Raw genomic sequence first — 19,526 nt, forward strand, 5'->3', positions numbered from 1 at the left:
CACACAAGAGAATATACTATGTGTGGTCATTTATAACCATTCAAAAGCAGGCAAAACTAATTCTGGTTATAAAATTCAAAATAGTGGCAATTTTTGTGTGGGTTGTGATGACTCAGATGGAGTATAAGATTTTTATATATATGGTAAACATCTAAAAATCTTGATGCAGGAGGTGGTAACACAAGTTCATTCATTTTGTTACCAAGATATGCACTAGGGATTATTGCACTTTTGTACATATATCATCTCTTAACAATTTTTCACACACATCCATTCAGAAAATTTTTTAAATTGTATTTCATTAATTTTTGGTGAAGGCGTAGGGCAAGGGGTACTCATATATTTAGGGTACAAATGTCAGTTGTAGCAGCTACTTAAAGGAGTAAACGGAAGGAATCTACTAATAAGATATAAGATGTTGTCCATCTAGCACTTCCACATGTTAGTATCTTTCCCTAGAGAACACTTGGATATACGTGCAAAAAGGCACAAACACACGTTGAAGGTAGCAACATTTCTAATTAAAAAACCAAAAAAGAAACAAACATGTCCCAGGGAAAAGGAATCATAAATTAAATCTATCTATTGGTTCTGAGAACTACCATGTAGTATTTTAAAAGAAAGAGGTAAATTTATATATATATATATATATATATATATGGAAATTTATATATATATATATATATATATATATATATATGGAATATATATATATATGGAAAGATCTCGAGGATATAATGTTGATTGGGGGGAAAAAACCAACATCTACAGGTATGTAAATGCAGAGAACTAGAAGTCACCATATGTGAAAGTCAACTCAGTCGTGTCCCACTCTTTGGGACACCACGGACTATACAGACCATTAAATTCTTCAGGCCAGAATACTGTAGTGCGTATCCGTTCCCTTCCCCAGGGGATCTTCCCAACCCAGGGATCGAACCCTGGTCTCCAACCCAGGTCTGCAACATTGCAGGCGGATTCTGTACCAGCTGAGCCACAAGGGAAGCCCAGAAGTCACCATATAGTGACTGGTTTTTAATTACTCCCTGAAAACGATTAGCTAATGTGTGACGTTTAAATTTATGATTATATGTAATTTAACATGAATAATAGCACTTATAATGTCTTTGGAAGGATACCCAAAAAATCAGCAACACTCAAGTTATTGACTTCAGTAGGCGAACCGAGTACCTGAGGACCTGGAAGCGGAATTCCCTCTATGTAACTCTTTAGTCCTTCATATATTTGAACAGTCTAACTGTAGTTACCTATAGGAAAAGTAGTTTCATTAAAATATAATCTGAAGTCAAACAATAAAGGAGGTCAATTTCGAGCGAAAACCTATACAAATATAAAAAAATGTGACTACTATTAAAACTGATTGGGAAGATCCCCTGGAAAACGAAATGGCAACCCACTCCACCATTCTTGCCTGGAAAATCCTACGGACAGAGGAGGCTGGCGGGCTACAGTCCACAGGGTCACAAGAGTCGCACACGACTTAGCAACTAAACCACCACCACCACCACCACTATTAAAACTGAAGTGTTAGGCGCTAGGAGCGCAGAGAGAGTATCCTAAATCGGGGTGGGGCTGGGGCTGGGGCTGGGGCTGGGGCCGGGGCCGAGAATTCAAAGCTGAGGTAACTCTTGAACAGGGAAATTGAATGTCCTACTTTTTCACTTCTGGAGCGCCCAAGGGCCCTGAAATCCAGTCCCATGATTATTTTCCAGAGTTGGACCCTAAATTGTCACCAAGAGACTGGGGGAAGCCAGAAGAATCTACCAGGAGAGCGAAGGGATGCATCATAAAACCCTGCGGCACCGGATTCGCGAAAATTCAGTCAGCCGGAGTTTCCTATTCCCACTCTCGCCTCAGCGCCGGCCGGGCCGCCCCTCGCGCCTTCCCGCGACGCTTACTGGACAGTATACGATTGACACAGTCACTCACCAATCGCCGCTCTGCTATAGGGGTTCTCTGGCCCTTACCGGTCTTTGGTCCCCGGGGCGAGATACGACCTCTGTGCGTCGACGTCAGCGTGTTGACGTCATAGGCCGGGTACTCTAGGAGGTCCTGGGGCGACAGTACGCGGGCGGTGGGCTACGCGACTTCTGCAGGACTAGATTTCTGGTCCCGCCCCGCCGAGCCCCGCCCCTCCGCCGGCAGAGACTGCCGCGGGCGCAGCCACAGAGCCGCGGTCTCCCGGCCAGCCTGGGGCTGCCGGCCCGGAACCACCCGATGAGGTAGGCTGGGTTTCTGGTCACCCTATTTGACAGATTGGAAAACTGAGTCATCGGCATCAGATGATTTGCCCGGGGCTCACTGGAGACCCGCGAACGGAGGCCAGAACCGAGCATCCCGGCTTGTTTGTACGGCCCTCGCCGTCCTCTGGAGAGGAGGAGGGGCTTGGCGGGCTTGTTTATAATGGGTACAGAAGTGAAGTTGCAGATTGCGGAGCCCCTTTTCATCCAAGGTTTGGGTGGGCATTCAGGGGATGGATGCTAGTAGAGAGGTCTCCATTCCTTCATCCTGCGCAGCCCTCGGTGAAATCAAGCCCTCTGCTGGCCCCTTGGGCCCTCCATAGTGACCAAGAATGGTGACTAGGCTGATGCGTGGGCTATAGGAACAAGGTCGGTTACTGACCTCTTTTTTTTTTTTTTTTCCCATTAAGGAAAGCTGTGTTCCAAACAAAATTTAAAAATTAAAGCACAAGTCACGAATGTTCTGGCTCTGGTTTCAGTTCACTGCTTTGCTCACTCATGGGTATCTGGCCATATTTTGAAATCTCAGTAGCATGCTTATTTTTTGGTTTAGGATTAGAGAGGGATTTTTTTTTTTTTTCTTTCCTTTAGTTCAAAGATGAGTTAACATTGTGGAACTTTTCTTATTCTCTTAAAGTGCCAACTGATCTTCATGTCATTTGTCTTCTATTTCACAGATGGAATTACTGAATTCATCACTTGACTTAGTAGTAGTTTGGATAAGCTTAACTAGGTAACAAAATAACAGGTCAAACCTCTCCATACTAATACTGGAATTAGTTTATCTCAGAATTCTTTGTGGAGAAGAGTTCTGAAAGGTGATTCACATATATATATTCCATCTACCCATACATCCTCATGAAACAAAACATCTTAGGATACCTAAGATGCTTTATTTATGGGTTCTAATAAGGTGGGGCATAATTCATGCTCATAAAGTAAAAATGTGTACTGTATAATATATGTATCCATATATAATGTTTTGTATTGTCATGAAGAATTCATTCTCTTTAAATCTTTCTGTCTCAGACATTGACCTTTAAGAGTGCATTATTGCATAAAACTGCATTGAAGAAATGAAATTAAAACTGCTGCAGGGGACTTTTCCTTACTAAGGTTCACAGAAGGATGGTTGTTATCATTTGACTTTAGTCTTTGGACAAATTTATCTGATGATCGCCTCATCTCTGCCTCATCTTATGCTTTGTTTTAGATGTTGAGGATTGAATGTGGAAACCTTTAAATAATAGTCTTGCTCTCAAGACCTTCCATTTTGATGGAGATACTATAAATATATAAACAAAAATGACAATTTTAGATAATGATAAATGCTGGAAAAGAAATTACCAGGGGCTGGAGCACGACTGGGATGTGGGAGGAAATTTAGATATGGGTGGTCAGGAAAGATTTCCTTGAGGAAGTTTGGAGATCTGAATGTTTAGAATGAGTCAGCCATGGGAAGATCTGCTGGAAGTTTCCAAGCAGCAGTGACAGTGCAAAGGAGCTAAAGGAAAAAGAAGCTTGATATGTTCCAGGGATAGAGGAGAAGTTGTGTGGCTGGAGTCTGGTATACTTAGGGGAGAATGAGGTGGGAGGACAAAAGTGAGGGAAGTGGCACTCAGAGGTGGGCAGGATTGCGATCATCTCAGTCCCGTGTGGGAATTCCAGGCAAAGAATTGTCAAAGCTCTCTTCATTTTTCTTAGTGACATTCATATAATGCTAACCTGGCTTTCTGCTTTATATTGGTTATGAAATCATTATAGTAAATCACTATATGTTTTTTCACCAGTGGTCCTCTTTCTTAATGGAAAAATGTCTTCTTCCCTCGAGCACTGTGTCCCACACTGTTTCTTTCCTGTTAATTGTTACTATGTGCAGTGCTCTGAGCCTTTACTTATCTTCTGCTTCCTGCTTTGATCCTTCTTACTCCCAACTGTGAGTCCTCTCCAGTATTTATGTGCCAGGCATTCAATCTCCAGTATTTATGTGCCAGGCATTCAATTCCTGCTCTTCTCCAGGCTGAGTTCTAGGAAACTGCTTTGTCAAGTGGATTCCTCTTCCCCATTAGAACTTATCTTACTGGCCAGAGACTTAATGTCTGCCTTTATTTAGTGCCTACAGTATACCAGATGCATTATATACTTTCTGAGTCTTCTTTCCTGTTGCAAAGGTAAATGTTATCCTTTCTTGATAGAAGAGGACACTTCTGCATAAGGCTACCACCTGGTACTGAGGGAGCCCAGGTTTGAACACTCCAGTTAGTCTGCCATTGAAGCTTGATCCGTGATATGAAGCTTGGTACCTCCCTGAATGTATTACAACAACTCTTTATTCTGAAATTAATATTTTATGAAATAGCACTCTAGAGATCATGATTCAATCCTCTTAGTTTAAAGGTGAGACTGGGGAAGCCTATTCAGTGCTTTTCGAGACAGAACTGGCATCAGATTCTCATCCTACTAATTTTCAGCCTAATGTTTTTTCTGCTGTACTTAAACTCCATGGACATTCCATCACAAGGGGTTTTGGTATATAGAGAAATATAATATTTCAACATCATGAACTTACTGTCCATAAACTCATACAAGGCATCTTTTAAAAAGATGAGACAGTGCTTCTGCTTGGGGTAAAATAGCCCCTTGATAGTGATGGTGGTGATTTAGTCGCTAAGTCGTGTCCGACTCTTGAGACCCCATGGACTGTAGCCCACCAGGCTCCTCTGTCTATGGAATTTTCCAGGCAAGAACACTGGAGTGGGTTGCCATTTCCTTCTCCAGCAGATCTTCCGGACCCAGGAATTGAACCCTGGTCTCTTGCATTGCAGGCAGATTCTTTATCAACTGAGCTATGAGGGAGGCCCCAAAATAGCCCCTTACTGTATTTTAATTCACCTTTTCAGCAGTGAGCAGGTGTAAACTTTCTTTGTGAACCTTGGTTTTCTTAGTAGAAAGTTGCTTCAAAATGACTTTAAAATTTACAGTTCAACTTCACAAATCTTTGTAGGGAGTTTACAATGTGTTGTTTTCCCAGCTTTAACTGTTTACTTACAATTATGGGAACATCACTGAGCATTTTCTGGTTCATAGTTTCTGTTGGCAAGTAGAGTTTCTTCCTATAATTGAGGAAGTTGGGCCAACTCAGGGATACAACTTCTCTTTCTTAGTAATGCATTATCATTTTTAAAAATGAGTCAAAATTCATGTCTAAATTATATTGTTGAAAAGGGGGTCACTTTCTTCCTACAATTTAAAAATACCCATTCTGTATTTCTAAGGTTTGCTTATTTTATTAATTATGATTGGGATATAACTGATGAATTATAGTAAATTAACAAATTGCTGAATTTACTTTCTGATAGCTTTTTGACTTTCCTGTAAGTGACTCAGATGGTAAAGAATCTGCCTGCAATGCTGGAGACCTGGGTTCGATCCCTGAGTTGGGAAGACCCCCTGGAGGAGGGCATGGCAACCCACTCCGGTATTCTTGCCTGGAGAATCCTATGGACAGAGGAGCCTGGTAGGCTGTAGTCCATGGGGTCGCCAAGAATTGGACACGACTGAGTGACTAAGCACAGCACAGTAACTTAATGGTGATCAACTTTTCTATTAGTCAAATCAGAATAATGTTACTGGAATTAGTTTGTGCAGCTGACTTATACCTTCTGAAGGTCCAAGCTGTCATAATTTGGCCTCAGATTACAGTGCTGTCCTTCCACCATGAACCCAGTGCCCCAAACTGGACTCCTGGCCGTTCCAGCTTTAGTGCCATTGCTTGTACCCTGCCTGCAGCCTGAAATGCGTTCTGCATAAACAAATGCAGCCAAAGTTCTGCCTGTGCCACTCTGTCCGTCTGTGCTCCTTTCTCAATGAGCTGTTTCCTTTGTCGCTTTAATGGAAGCCTTCTCTTTGACAGCACTTCTGGTAGTCTTGCTCTGTGATGCAGTTTACCAATCTGGATATCTTTGATAGTGTACTATATTGTACGTGGGTGTTCAGATATATGTTAACTTGAGCTTAAAAGAGATTTAACAGTTCGTTTTAGACTTGAAAAGTTGTGTGTTTTTTTTTTGTAAATGATAGAGCCCTTTGGTTTAGTTTAGCGACTTCACTTTCACTTTTCACTTTCATGCATTGGAGAAGGAAATGGCAACCCACTCCAGTGTTCTTGCCTGGAAAATCCCAGGGACGGGGGAGCCTGGTGGGCTGCCGTCTATGGGGTCGCACAGAGTCGGACACGACTGAAGTGACTTAGCAGCAGCAGCAGCAGCCTTTTTAGATTTATAGAACTTTTATTACCTTACCTTTGCTAGAAGCATCTTTAATGCTTTTCTTGGCTTTGATTCAGCAGAACTTCTTTCCTGTTACAGTTAAGGGTCTGACTGCTACAGTTACCAAGGGGTCCCTTGAGAGCAACTCAGATGTTTGGGCTGTAAGTATTGAAGGCACATTGTTGCAAATAAGAATCCATGTTTTCTGTGTTTATGGTTTTGGGAAAGAGATAACAGCAGTTCCACTTTTTAATAGTGACTGAGAAAACTGAAGCCCAGAGGACGAGTCAGAGATTCCTACAGTGCTGGGCTACGGAGCTTGATCAGCACTCTTGGTTCACGGCAGCAGGGGCTGGCACTCGTTCTGATGTCCTACCACAGAATTCCTGGTAGCCTCTTAAGCATATTTCAGCACAGCTGAGGCCTTTCTGGATTGTTTGACTTGCTTGGCTAGTGAGCTGCCCTACATCTGGAAGACACCTCTTGTGACTCCAAGTCAAAGCAGGAACTCTGTCCAAGGATCCCCAACTGAGCTGTTTAAGCCCACGGGATCTTCCTGGGCAAGCGTTGGCTGGTATCTGGTTTGGTAGGATCTTTAGTTTAAAGCCTCTTTCTTGGGGCTTTCCTGGTGATCCAGTGGTCAAGACTTGGAGCTTTGATGGTAGGAGACATGGGTTCAATCCCTGGCTGGGGAACTAAGATCCCACATGCTGCTCAGGGCAGCCAAAAAAGGTAAAATGAAAATTAATTAATAAAATGAAAAAACAAAACCTTTCTCTTCTACTTCCCCTCTCATCACAGTTTTCTAAAAAATATCTTGGGGTTAATGGGTATCCTCTGTATTAAACTAGGACCTGGAGGAAATTCAGTCTGGTGCCTTCTAAGTTGCAGTAACCACCAGTTTCTGTGTCCCATGTTTTCCAGGACAGTTTACTTTTCTGACACTGTGCATTGTTGCTCACTAGAGGATGTTCTTGTTTGCTTTTTGTTTTAGGAAAATATATTCTCATGGTTCTTTAATTGATTAATGACCTGCTGAATGAATGACGTAGAACCAGGGAATTTCAAGTACATTTCCCTATTTGTTAAATTCTTCCAAGGTAGCAGAAGGATGTCTTGAGAAATTAAGAGTTTTCTCTAGCTGAGGTGGGAGCCCCAGCTAGAGCTTGCTTCTGTTATTACTGATAATAACTGAGAGGGTTTCCTCTGTGTCAGGTGGTATTTTAAATGCTTTATGTCAGGATCTGGTATCCTGAGCACTGTTGATATTTTGGGTTGGATAATTTTTTTGTGTTGGGGGCTGTCCTATGAGTTGTAAGGGGTTTAGCAGCATACATAGGCTCTACCCCACTGGATACCAGTCCCACCTCCCCCCCAGTGGTGACAACCAAAAATGTCTCCAGTCTTTGCTATATGTTCTGGAGTGAGTGAGCAGAGTCCTTCCCTCCACAGACACCTAAAGAACCACTGCTTTACTAAATTAATTTATTCCTCTCAACAACCCTCTATGATGGGTCATATTATTGTCTTCATTTTGTGGAGGGAGAACCTGAGGCATGGAGTGGGTTAAGTGACTTGTCCAGGATTACACAAGTAGTAAGCAGTCATAGTGGATGTGAAACTTGCCAGTGATCTTTGTGAACTCTGGCCCTGTGCAGCCAGCAGACTGGCCACAGACTGTTAGGGACCCAAAGACTATGCAAGTTCAGCTCAGTTCAGTTGCTCAGTCGTGTCCAACTCTTTGCGACCCCATGGACTGTGGCACGCCAGGCCTCCCTGTCCATCACCAACTCTCAGAGTTTACTCAAACTCATGTCCATCGAGTCGGTGATGCCATCCAACCATCTCATCCTCTGTTGTCCCCTTCTCCTCCCGCCTTCAATCTTTCCCAGCATCAGGGTCTTTTCAAATGAGTCAGTTCTTCGCATCAGGTGGCCAAAGTATTAGAGGTGAATCAGGGGACGAAACAAAAGCCAGTAGGACCAAACAGGGCTGTAAGTAAGGTGGCTGAGTGAACTGGGGAGCATTGCCAGAATTGCCTCTTTTTCAAGAGAAGCTAGAGATCTAGATTTTAGTTGTGTGAAAAATGCTTATCTTTTAATATTGGCAGTTAATCTAGTGACGAAAAACATCATGCAAGCCAGTAGACAGACAAGCAGTATCACTTACGTATGGACAAGGTTTGGTCCCAGGCCGTCAGTTTGTTTGTTTTTTTTTTTTTTTTTTTGTGGCGACTTAGCAGCATTGTGATATCATAGAGAATGGTATACTCATTTGATTAAAAGCACAGATATAGATTCTATGTGGAGGGCAAAAGTTTTCACTTCTTGGAAGTCTCTGGAAATAAAGATCGGTGGGGTGGTGCTTCTAGACTAGAGGTAGTTGTCTTTTTCTTTTAAGCCAAAAGAGCGTGAGAATTAGGCTGGCCAATCCATCACACTTGGAAATTTTAATACTCCGCTGCTCAGCACAGACTCAGTTTGAAAGTTCTGTACTTTGTCCTTCAGCAGTGTCACCAGTAACTATTTTTTTTAATGACTTCTGCTGTACTGGTGCTAAAGGCAATATCCTATAGGACAACCAGGCAACATAAATTCTGGAATTCAGTATCCTGGAGAAGTGAACCACAGCCATACCTCAGTCTTTTGACAGCCAGTAACCAATGGAGTCCAGTTTAACCCTGTAGGAAAAGCCCAGGCTGTCTGCCTGTTTGAGTAACAGGTGGACTTCTCCGGCCTTTGTAGCCTTTTCCGTGAGCCCGTGTGCTTTTGTACCCCTGCTCTAGGTGTGAAAGCGACCTCCTGCTCTCACACTGTCTCTGCATGGCCTTGGGATCTGCCCTGCACCTCCTCACGTGGGCCCCTCTGAGGCTGTGGGCAGCCCAGTCTCCTGGAAGTGCTCCTGCTTCTCCTCTGGTTTTAATTTAATCTGCCTCTTCCTTGCTGGATGTCACCTTTTCATTTCTTTTGAAGCCATATGTTTTCTTTTAGGCTAGTAGGCTAGTTTTTTTTTTTTTTTTATCAAGCTTTTTTCTGGCCATAAGAACCTAAAGTTCTGTCCTTTAGTGTTACAACCGTCTTGGACTTTGATTTCTAATTATTTGTATAACTGCTTTACCTCCTCTATAAAATTATATTTTACTTGAGTATCAGTTCAGTTCAGTTGCTCAGTCATGTCCGACTCTTTGCGACCTCATGAATTGCAGCACGCCACGCCTCCCTGTCCATCACCAACTCCTGGAGTTTACACAGACTCATGTCCATCGAGTCAGTGATGCCATCCAGCCATCTCATTCTCTGCCATCCCCTTCTCCTCCTACCCCCAATCCCTCCCAGCATCAGGGTCTTTTCCAATGAGTCAACTCTTCACATGAGGTGGCCAAAGTACTGGAGTTTCAGCCTCAGCATCAGTCCTTACAATGAACACCCAGGACTGATCTCCTTTAGGATGGACTGGTTGGATCTCCTTGCAGTCCAAGGGACTGTCAAGAGTCTTCTCCACAACCACAGTTCAAAAGCATCAATTCTTCAGCGCTCAGCTTTCTTCACAGTCCAACTCTCACATCCATACATGACCACTGGAAAAACCATAGCCTTGACTAGACAGACCTTTGTTGGCAAAGTAATGTCTCTGCTTTTTAATATTCTATCTAGGTTGGTCGTAACTTTTCTTCCAAGGAGTAAGCGTCTTTTAATTTCATGGCTGCAATCACCATCTGCAGTGATTTTGGAGCCCCAAAAAATAAAGTCAGCCACTGCTTCCACTGTTTCCCCATCTATTTCCCATGAAGTGATGGGACTTGATGCCATGATCTCAGTTTTCTGAATGTTGAGCTTTAAGCCAACTTTTTCGCTCTCCTCTTTCACTTTTATCAAGAGGCTTTTTAGTTCCTCTTCACTTTCTGCCATAAGGGTGGTGTCATCTGCATATCTGAGGTTATTGATATTTCTCCTGGCGATCTTGATTCCAGCTTGTGCTTCTTCCAGCCCAGGGTTTCTCATGATGTACTCTGCATATAAGTTAAATAAGCAGGGTGACAATATACAGCCTTGACATACTCCTTTTCCTATTTGGAACCAGTCTGTTGGTCCATGTCCAGTTCTAACTGTTGCTTCCTGACCTACATATAGGTTTCTCAAGAGGTGGGTCAGGTGGTCTGGTATTTCCATCTCTTTCAGAATTTTCCACAGTTTATTGTGATCCACACAGTAAAAGGCTTTGGCATTGTCAATAAGGCAGAAATAGATGTTTTTCTGAAATGCTCTTGCTTTTTCGATAATTCAGCGGATGTTGGCAATTTGATCTCCGGTTCCTCTGCCTTTTCTAAAACCAGCTTGAACATCTGGAAGTTCACGGTTCACATATTGCTGAAGCCTGTCTTGGAGAATTTTGACCATTGCTTTACTAGTGTGGGAGATGAGTGCAGTTGTGCAGTAGTTTGAACGTTCTTTGGGATTGCCTTTCTTAGGGATTGGAATGAAAACTGACCTTTTCCAGTCTTGTGGCCACTGCTGAGTTTTCCAAATTTGCTGGCATATTGAGTGCAGCACTTTAACAGCGTCATCTTTCAGTATTTGAAATTGTTCCACTGGAATTCTATCACCTCCACTAGCTTTGTTCTTAGTGATGCTTCCTAAGGCCCTCTTGACTTCACATTCCAGGATGTCTGGCTCTAGGTGAGTGATCACACCATTGTGGTTATCTGAATCATGAAGATCTTTTTTGTATAGTTCTTCTGTGTATTCTTGCCACCTCTTCTTAATATCTTCTGCTTCTGTTAAATCCATACCATTTCTGTCCTTTATTGAGCCCATCTTTGCAGGAAATTTTCCCTTGGTATCTCTAATTTTCTTGAAGAGATCTCTAGTCTTTCCCAGTCTGTTGTTTTCCTCTATTTCTTTGCCTTGATCACTGAGGAAGGCTTTCTTATCTCTCCTGGCTATTCCTTGGAACTCTGCATTCAAATGGGAATATCTTTCATTTTCTCCTTTTACTTGAGGATAGGGAACAGTCTTTCCCATCTCACTTTTCCCCACAGCATCTAGCAGAGTGTTTTCCATGGGTAGATGCTTCATACATTTCAGTTTATTCACAGGGTCCTGGTAGGTTCCCACTCATATAGTGATTTCTTCCTTTTTTTCCCGTATGTTTGTATGTTTATCTAGTGTGTTGTTAGAGTGACTTCACTAAATAGAATTCAAAGTAGGAACGAAGAAGTGATGACCAAATTAATTTGGGAAGGTTGGACTATTTTTATTAATTCCATTGTCAATGCTAGTAATCAGAGATGAAATATTCTTCGTTTATTGATGTTGGAACTCCAGACATCTGTGTAAAGTTGGCTAACTTTAGGTAGCAAGTACCCAGACTCCAAACTTGTATACAGCAATATTTGTAAACAAATTTATAATAACAAACGCAAGCCTAACAAACACATGGCCAGGTATTTCCCTAGGTGCTAAGGATACAGAAGTGTCTTCTGGGACCTTTGGTATAATACTGAGGATAAGACATGTAAACAATATGTAAAATTGTATGAAAGACTAGAAGTGCTGGTAAAGACAGATAATCTCTCAGTGGGATCGGACAAGATTTCATTGAGGAAGTGGTACTTAAGCTTCCTTGAACAATGAATAGGCTTTCATTGCTGTTAATTGTTTAGCAGTTGCAGGAAAAGGCACTCCAGGCTGGAGGATGAGGACAAAGACAGTGACAGTGCAAACCACCTGTGTACAAGGAAACCAACCATAGTTAGTCAGTCTAGAGCTCTGGGTGTGAGGAAATGGAGTTTTGAGCAGAGGGAGGAAGCAGTTACTTCAGGCTTTCATTTTAAAGAGATCTTACTTTAGTGATGTCCTCTCCCTCTGTAAACATATGCTCCCAGTCCATTCTTACCATTAGGCTGCAGTTCAAACTGTTTTATTACTGTATCAGCTAGCTGTTGTGTTGAGTCTTAATAACTAGTGGTCCTTGTTTATGTGATCCTGTTTTCTGAAGCACAGGTTAGGTTGATAAAGTCATCTGAAGCTGATCTCTTAAGGCTCTGTTTTACTTTGTGATCTCCTAAAAAGTCTGATGAAGAAAGAGGAAAGGCTACTGGTGCTTTTTAAAATCTCACTATGAAGATTTGAGATTTCCTTATAAGTCACATGCACCCAAGCTTTGAACCTCAAATCTTGACTTACAGTAGAGATTAGTAATTTTTTAAAGAACTATGTTTACCCGTGTGTCAGAGTAACAAAGAAGTAACACATGTAACTTCCACCTATTGGTAGATATTCCTGGGCAAGCATATAAGCAGCACTGCCTTTTATTGACTTGGTATAGTTTGTGAGATGGGAAGTTGGCCTTGGATAACTCCAGGGACAGTTGATGCTACGTCTTTCCTAGTATTGCTATTAGCGTGTCATTTCTACCTGCCATAGAGCCACTACAGGAGCAGTGAGTGGAAGAAGACGGCTCTGAAAGCTCGAGTGACACCTGGGGGAACCCTTACCCTTCCAGAGGAGTCTTGTGTCATTGAATAAAGAGGAAATGCAGCTTGCTTCCAAATATCCACCTTGGCTTTGCTGTCTGATCATCAGCTGGCTACATGGAATTTAGCTTTTGTTTTCTCTGCCTTTGAGAAGGCTTATGAAGAATGTGTGATGAACACATTTTTAATTCTAGTCTTTGAGATTAAGAAAGACAGTTACTGAAACAAATTTATAGCTTTAGGTGCCTTCCTTTGACTCCTAGGATAGCAGTGAACTCAGTGCCTTGAGATACTGATTTTCAGATCTAGATCAGTAAGATCATGAATTCCACTCTGAGAACTGAAAGCATTTGTTTGAAAATTGCTTACAATAAGTACTTAAGTAGCATTCAAAGCAGAAAGATGTCCTTATATGCATTGAAATGTATTTCAAATTTCTTAACTGAGGGACCTTCGTCTGTCTAGATAGTAATATGACTGTTGATTCCATTATTGCCAAAGCTGGCAACACATCCCTAAGAGGAAGTTTTACATATTCATGAGAATATATGCACTAAGGAGCAACATGTTTCCTCTGAATTACTGTCTGCTGATGATTGACTGGTTGACAGTAATAATGAGGTCAAAATTGGGAAAAATAGTGGTAACTCCATAATAATCATTAGATACTTTATAACTGATCTATTGTGATTTTTTAGGAAAGGTTAAAGTAGACTTAGTTCTTCTGGGAGAAGAAAAAGTTTTGGAAAATGATAGGTAATCAGCAACCAAAAAAAAATCAGCAGTCTTTTGACTTGTGGAAATGACTAACTCATGAAGAAAAATAAGGTTATGTGTAACTTCTGTGATTGGGAAGATTAAGACAGAGGAGTTTCTGGGTCAGCTCTGGAAAAAATATTTGAATGTTAGAACTCAATCTCAAAAAGGGGAACAAGCTGTTAAGTCAGTTAGAGCACCAGAAGAGAGTTGTAAGGAGGAGAACTAGTTGTTGGAGGGGGACAGTTATGGACAGAGCTGGAGGAAGGCAGTTATGGTGACTTTTTTGTTCCAGTTATTCTGGGCCATTTGATAGCAGCTTCTGAAAAAAAGAGGGAAAATTAAATAATATTCTTGTTTGTGAGAGAGAGAGAGAGACTTTTGAAAAGTGATGAGATATAGCTATAACATTTCAACCATCTGACTCAGCCAGTGCTGGTGATGTAACTGACTGTTGAGTTGTTGAGCCCTGCAGGCTGGTGAGCTAACAACATACCCCACCCAATGTGACTTTGATTACTGTGTGGCATAGTGCCACTTTGTCAACCTGTGATCCTTAGTAGAACAGATATATATTGTCAAAGACCTTCCTCTGTCCAGCTGACTCATCCTCCCCTGGACCAAGCAACATCCTAGTGACATGTTTACTATCAAGAGTATATATTTGATTTCTTTCCCTTCTCTTCGATCACCCCCTTGTAGTATTTATATATCTGCCTCCTTGACTGGGGCTTCCCAGGTGGCTCAATGGGTAAAGAATCTGCCTGCAACGCAGGAGACATAAGAGATGCAGGTTCAGTTCCTGAGTCAGGAAGATTCCCCTGGAGGAGGACATGGCAACCCACTCCAATATTCTTGCCTGGAGAATCCCATGGACAGAAGAGCCTGGTGGGCTTTAGTCCATAGGGTAGCAGAGTCAGACATGACTGAAGCGACAGCACGCACACCTGCACTCTGTGACTATTTGGAAGTTTTTCTGAGAGCAGAGAAAAATTGCATTACCTTTTGGGAGTTTTACATTTTGTAGGTGTTCAATGATTATTATTTAATAAAATGAGAACTCTTAGAGGATTTAAATTAAGATTTAAGTGAGGATTTAAGTAGAAGTTGAGATGGTTGGATGGCTTCACCGACTTGATAGACACGAGTTTGAACAAGCTCTGGAGTTGGTGATGGACAGGGAAGTCTGGCGTGCTACAGTTCGTGGGATCGCGAAGAGTCAGACACGACTGAGTGACTGAACTGAACTAGAGAATTTATATAGGCCCACCTCATAATTATTTTCTGTTCTACAAATAGATGCACTTTCTTTGTTTTTTATCCCTCGCCCGCTTCTTTTATGGAGAGAAGGGAGACTATTCTAATTTCTGTTATAGCTCATGGCTGTTAATAACCTCCATCTACATGCTGTTGAGTCCCAAATTTCTGTTTCTAACTCAGACCTCTCCCCTGAACTCCTGACTCATACCCTACTGCTTGCTTTTATTTTCACTTAGACATGAATAAGTATCTTACACTCGAGGTGTCCAAACTGCACGGATGTTCTCGCTCAGAGTTGCCCTTCCTCCAGCTTCACCCTTGTAGTAAATAGTGAGTCCCTCCCTCCATCTCCTCAGGCTGTAAGTCTGGCAGCTGACTTCTGGTCCTCTCCTTGTCCTGTATCCCATGCCCAATCCATCCCTTACTGATTTGGCTTTGTATTTGGAACCAACCACCATTACCACCCTTGTCTACTAAGCTATGTCTTCTCTCTCCTGAATTACAGCCACCATTGTCCTCTAAGTAGGCTCCCTGCTTCTTTGCCTCTGTCGGCCAGAGTCTCCTAAAGCTTAAGTTGCATCAGGCTTCTCTTCTGAAAAGCTTCTGGTGTTTTCCCACCTCATTCACTGTCTTTACTGTGGTCTGTGAGGTCCTCCAAGGCTCCCCCAGGTTGTTAACTTCTCAGCTCCTCCTGCTGCTCTCTTGTCCAGTTCTTGCAAAGCTGGAAGCTGATGACCTGGCTGAACTCCTGCCTGGCCAGCTCCGCCCCTCCTCAGGGCCTCACCCACCGTCTTCCCTCCAGTAGCCCTGCTCTTCTTCCTGATACAGATGTAGCATCTCTTCCTTATCTCCTGCTAGTCTCTGCCCCACCTTTGTTTACCTGTAAGGACTTCAGTGACATCATCCTGACCAAGCAAGCCGTTTACAGTTAGGGTTCCGGTTAGTGCTTCTTTTTCTGGCCCTGCCCTCTAGACAGTCAGCTCTGTTAGAGGAGAGCATTCTTTCAGTTTTGTTCATTGCCACATTCCCCAGTGCTCAGAGGAGGACTTGACATATTTTTGGTATTAAAAGTATATTTGTGGAGTAAATGAAGTAGATGTGGTGTATTCTTGGCAGATGCTGAATTTTCAAAAATTATCAGGTACAACTCTTAAATCTTATAGTATACATCCAGATTCAGTTTCTTAATAAATGTTTTCGATTTGCCTCATAAATTATGAAAACAATATGTATTTTCCAAGCTATTTTTAAATCTTAATATTTCTTTCTCTGTTATATGTCAAATAAAAGTTCACTGATATTTTTAATATTCATATGGAAGTAGTTGCCATAAGAACAGGTTTGTTCTTGGGAGATCAGTTAGTATCAGTGAGAGGAGTGACTTAAAAACTTCATAATATACTTGTTTTCTTCTTTATTTTTTCCAAGTCATTGATGCTAATTTCTAAATAAATTTGAGTCTTGAAACAGATGGTCAAAAAGTTAAATTCTCATTATACATACACAATTACTTTAATCTGTTGATGTTAAGAGAAATTGTTAAATGACATGAGACTGCAAAAAATGACACAGAATTTGAATGGAGAGCCTTGAATGTGTGGAAGGGGAAAGAGAGCGGAACACACAGCAGCCAATGGTGAGCAGACTTATCAGGATGGAATAAAAGCTGTTCTTACCTCTCAGTGTAACAACTCTAGAAATATGACATCCGGAACATAAGTACAGTATTCAGAATACAACTGTGGAGTGAGTATATAGGGATATTACTATGGAGTTGGACTTCTGATTCTTGAAGAAAAGTGAGAAAAAGAAGGACGTGCAGTTGAAATGTGGGTCCCAGTGGAATAGGTCAGCTGCTTGAGTGAAACAACACGTGGTACATGATGCTGTGTGGTAGATCTGTCTCTCCCCAGTGTCTGGGAAGAGTATGAGTACTAACGGATGGAACGAATGAAGGGTAAATTTGACTTTTAAAAGCTTACGATAAAGTAGTGGCTTGTGTACATTTTCACTAAAGATCAGATCAGACTTTAGACCCCAAACCATTGTCTGATGTGCACTTTATTGTTTCATTTAATAAAGCCTTGCTGACAACAACAATAACAAAAAGACAAATTATTAGGTATTCAGTATTGGCTCAAAAATCCAGACAGGATGACTCCTATCTTCAGTCACGTGCACTTTAGAAGTCTGCAACCATCTCCATTTGTGTCTTGGAAATTCAGTATTTTTATTAGGGGCAGAATGATTGGGACGCCCAGAAATCTTCCGTAGGTTTTCCTTTGAGTCTGTTAGTGTGTCTCAGTTGTCTTATGTGTGCGTGCTCGGTAGCTTCAGTTGTGTCCAACTCTTAGCCACCCTGTGGTGCAAAGATGTGTTTACAAAATCTCCATATGTTTGTTCTATTTTATAAAACGATTTAAGAAGTTTTCTAGGATCATTCCAGTTCCTTATTCTGCTCTCAGAGGTAGCACATACTTAAAGTTAACTTAATGATTTTTCACAGTGAGAATTTACTTTTATTCACATATAAACACACACATATGCATATATATATTCAATATACATATTGTATTTAAATATATATATGTTTATATTATACATATAAATTTGTATATACTAGATGGATTGATAGAGCAACCCCATCCCAAAACATCCTTCTATCCTTGTTTTTCTGAACTATTCAGAGGTTAAGAATTTCATAACCAGAATACTAAACTGTAATCAGTTTTTCAGTTGTTTTTTGTAGCTTTATCTTTCGGGTTTTTAGTTTTTGTTTTATTCAGGATTCAGTCTAGGCTTGTGCATTATGTTTGATGGTTGTGGCTCTTTTTACTTTTTAAGTTTGAAGAGTATCCACATCGCTTTCTTACATTTGTTTTTGTTTTGTTTTTCATCATGTTGACTTTGCTCAAGATTCAGGATAACTGTCTTGTAGAATATCCCACATACTTTTTTGATTGTATCCTTATGGAATTTAGGTTAAACATTTTTTGCACAGGAACATTATAATTGATGTTATAGACTTCTGATTGGATCACTTTAAAAGGCACATAGTGTCAGCTTGCTCTAGTATTGGTAATGCTGTTTGATTAGTTGGTACAGGTGGAGACTGCCAGATCTTTCTACTATAAAGTATATTCCTAATGAAATTATTATATAATCTAAGATTGACACTTTGAGACTTTGAATATCTATTCTTCAACAATGTTTTAATAATTTTAGGCATCCGGTAAAGATCCTTGTCTGAATTACTTACTCCAGCTGGGAGTTACAAACTGTTGATATTTCTTATTTTATTATTTCTTCTACATTTTAATCTAACATTTGTTTCTTATAAAAGAGAATTACCCTCTCCCTCTTTTGCAGTATTACTGTGGACTCATGGAACTTCTTAATTTTTCCAACATAAATTCCAACATTACAGTCATCATTCATTTTTATATTCAAGTCACTGCATCTGGCCAGTGGAAACACCTCATGACAGCCTAAACATTTTTTTAAAAATGGTTTTGGCTTTTTGTGTCTTCTCTTAAGAAAACTTGCCTACAAAGAGGTTTTAAAAATATTCTCCTGCAAATTTTTATAACAGCTTTATCTTTTTAGTTTTTATGTTTAGACCTACGATCCATCTTGAATTATTTTTTGCATGGTGATTGTTAGGGTTTGAAGTTCATTTTTTTTTTTTTTCAGTTTTGATATCTGGTTGTCTCAGCATCATACATTCTTTTTCCAGTTGGATTGCTTTGACGTCTTTGTCAAAAGTAAAATGATCATATAAGTGCAGATCTCTTTCTAGACTCTCCCTTATGTTCCATTGATCTGTCTGTTGATCTTTATGCTAGTGCCACTCTATCTTCATTACTGAAGTGTTGCAGAAGGCCTTTAAGTAATGTGTTTTCCAGTTTTTTTCTTTTTCAGGATTGCTTTGGATATTCTCATTTCTTTGCATTTCTATATACATTTTAAAATTAGCTTGTCAGTTTCTGCCAGAAAAGCTTGATGAGATTATGGTTGAGATTGAGTTGAATCTCTAGATCAATTTGGGGAGAATAGAAATAGTAACCATGATTCCTTCCAGTCCGTAAACCTGGTCAGCTGCCTGTCTATTTTCATCTTCTTTGATTTCTCTCAACAGTGTTTTACAGTTTTCAGTGCTGAGACCTTGCATATATTTTAAGTTTATTGCTTAGTGTTTTGTTTTTGATGCTATTTTAACTTCACTGTAGCCCCTCCTCATTTATTCATACTCCCAGCTGCCCAGAATGGAGGGATTGGTAAACAGATGAATCACAACATCCTGAATAAGCTAATCTTTTTTATTTGTTTGTCTAAAGTAGATCAAAATAAGCTTAGGCAGGATGATAGATAACTGTGTACACTATTCTCTGATAGGAAGAGAGAGGTATAGAAAAATGGGAGGAGCAAAAGCTTCCCTGAGAAAGTGACCTTTGAGTTAAGGCTTTTTAGAATGAGTAAGAGTCATACCCATTTGAATGCAGAGAT

The 19,526-nt window shown here is 40.8% G+C and overlaps 1 protein-coding gene across 5 annotated transcripts in view; it reads left to right on the plus strand.

Annotated features, from left to right (window-relative positions):
- The first annotated feature begins 2,074 nt into the window (after positions 1 to 2,074).
- The window catches only part of LOC133072236 (STARD3 N-terminal-like protein), a 55,458-nt gene continuing 38,006 nt past the window's right edge, over positions 2,075 to 19,526 (plus strand). Inside the window, exons 1-2 of one of the 5 annotated variants that reach the window (XM_061165278.1) lie at positions 2,075 to 2,243; positions 6,629 to 6,690. The gene's annotated coding sequence lies outside the window, so the exon portion shown is untranslated. Of the gene's footprint in view, positions 2,244 to 6,628; positions 6,691 to 16,040; positions 16,162 to 19,526 lie in introns of those variants that run through there. The other 4 variants (XM_061165282.1, XM_061165281.1, XM_061165276.1 and 1 more) reach the window with 4 other exon arrangements.

This window comes from Dama dama, chromosome 18 (genome assembly GCF_033118175.1).
Source record: "Dama dama isolate Ldn47 chromosome 18, ASM3311817v1, whole genome shotgun sequence".
In the NCBI taxonomy this organism is placed as follows: domain Eukaryota; kingdom Metazoa; phylum Chordata; class Mammalia; order Artiodactyla; family Cervidae; genus Dama; species Dama dama.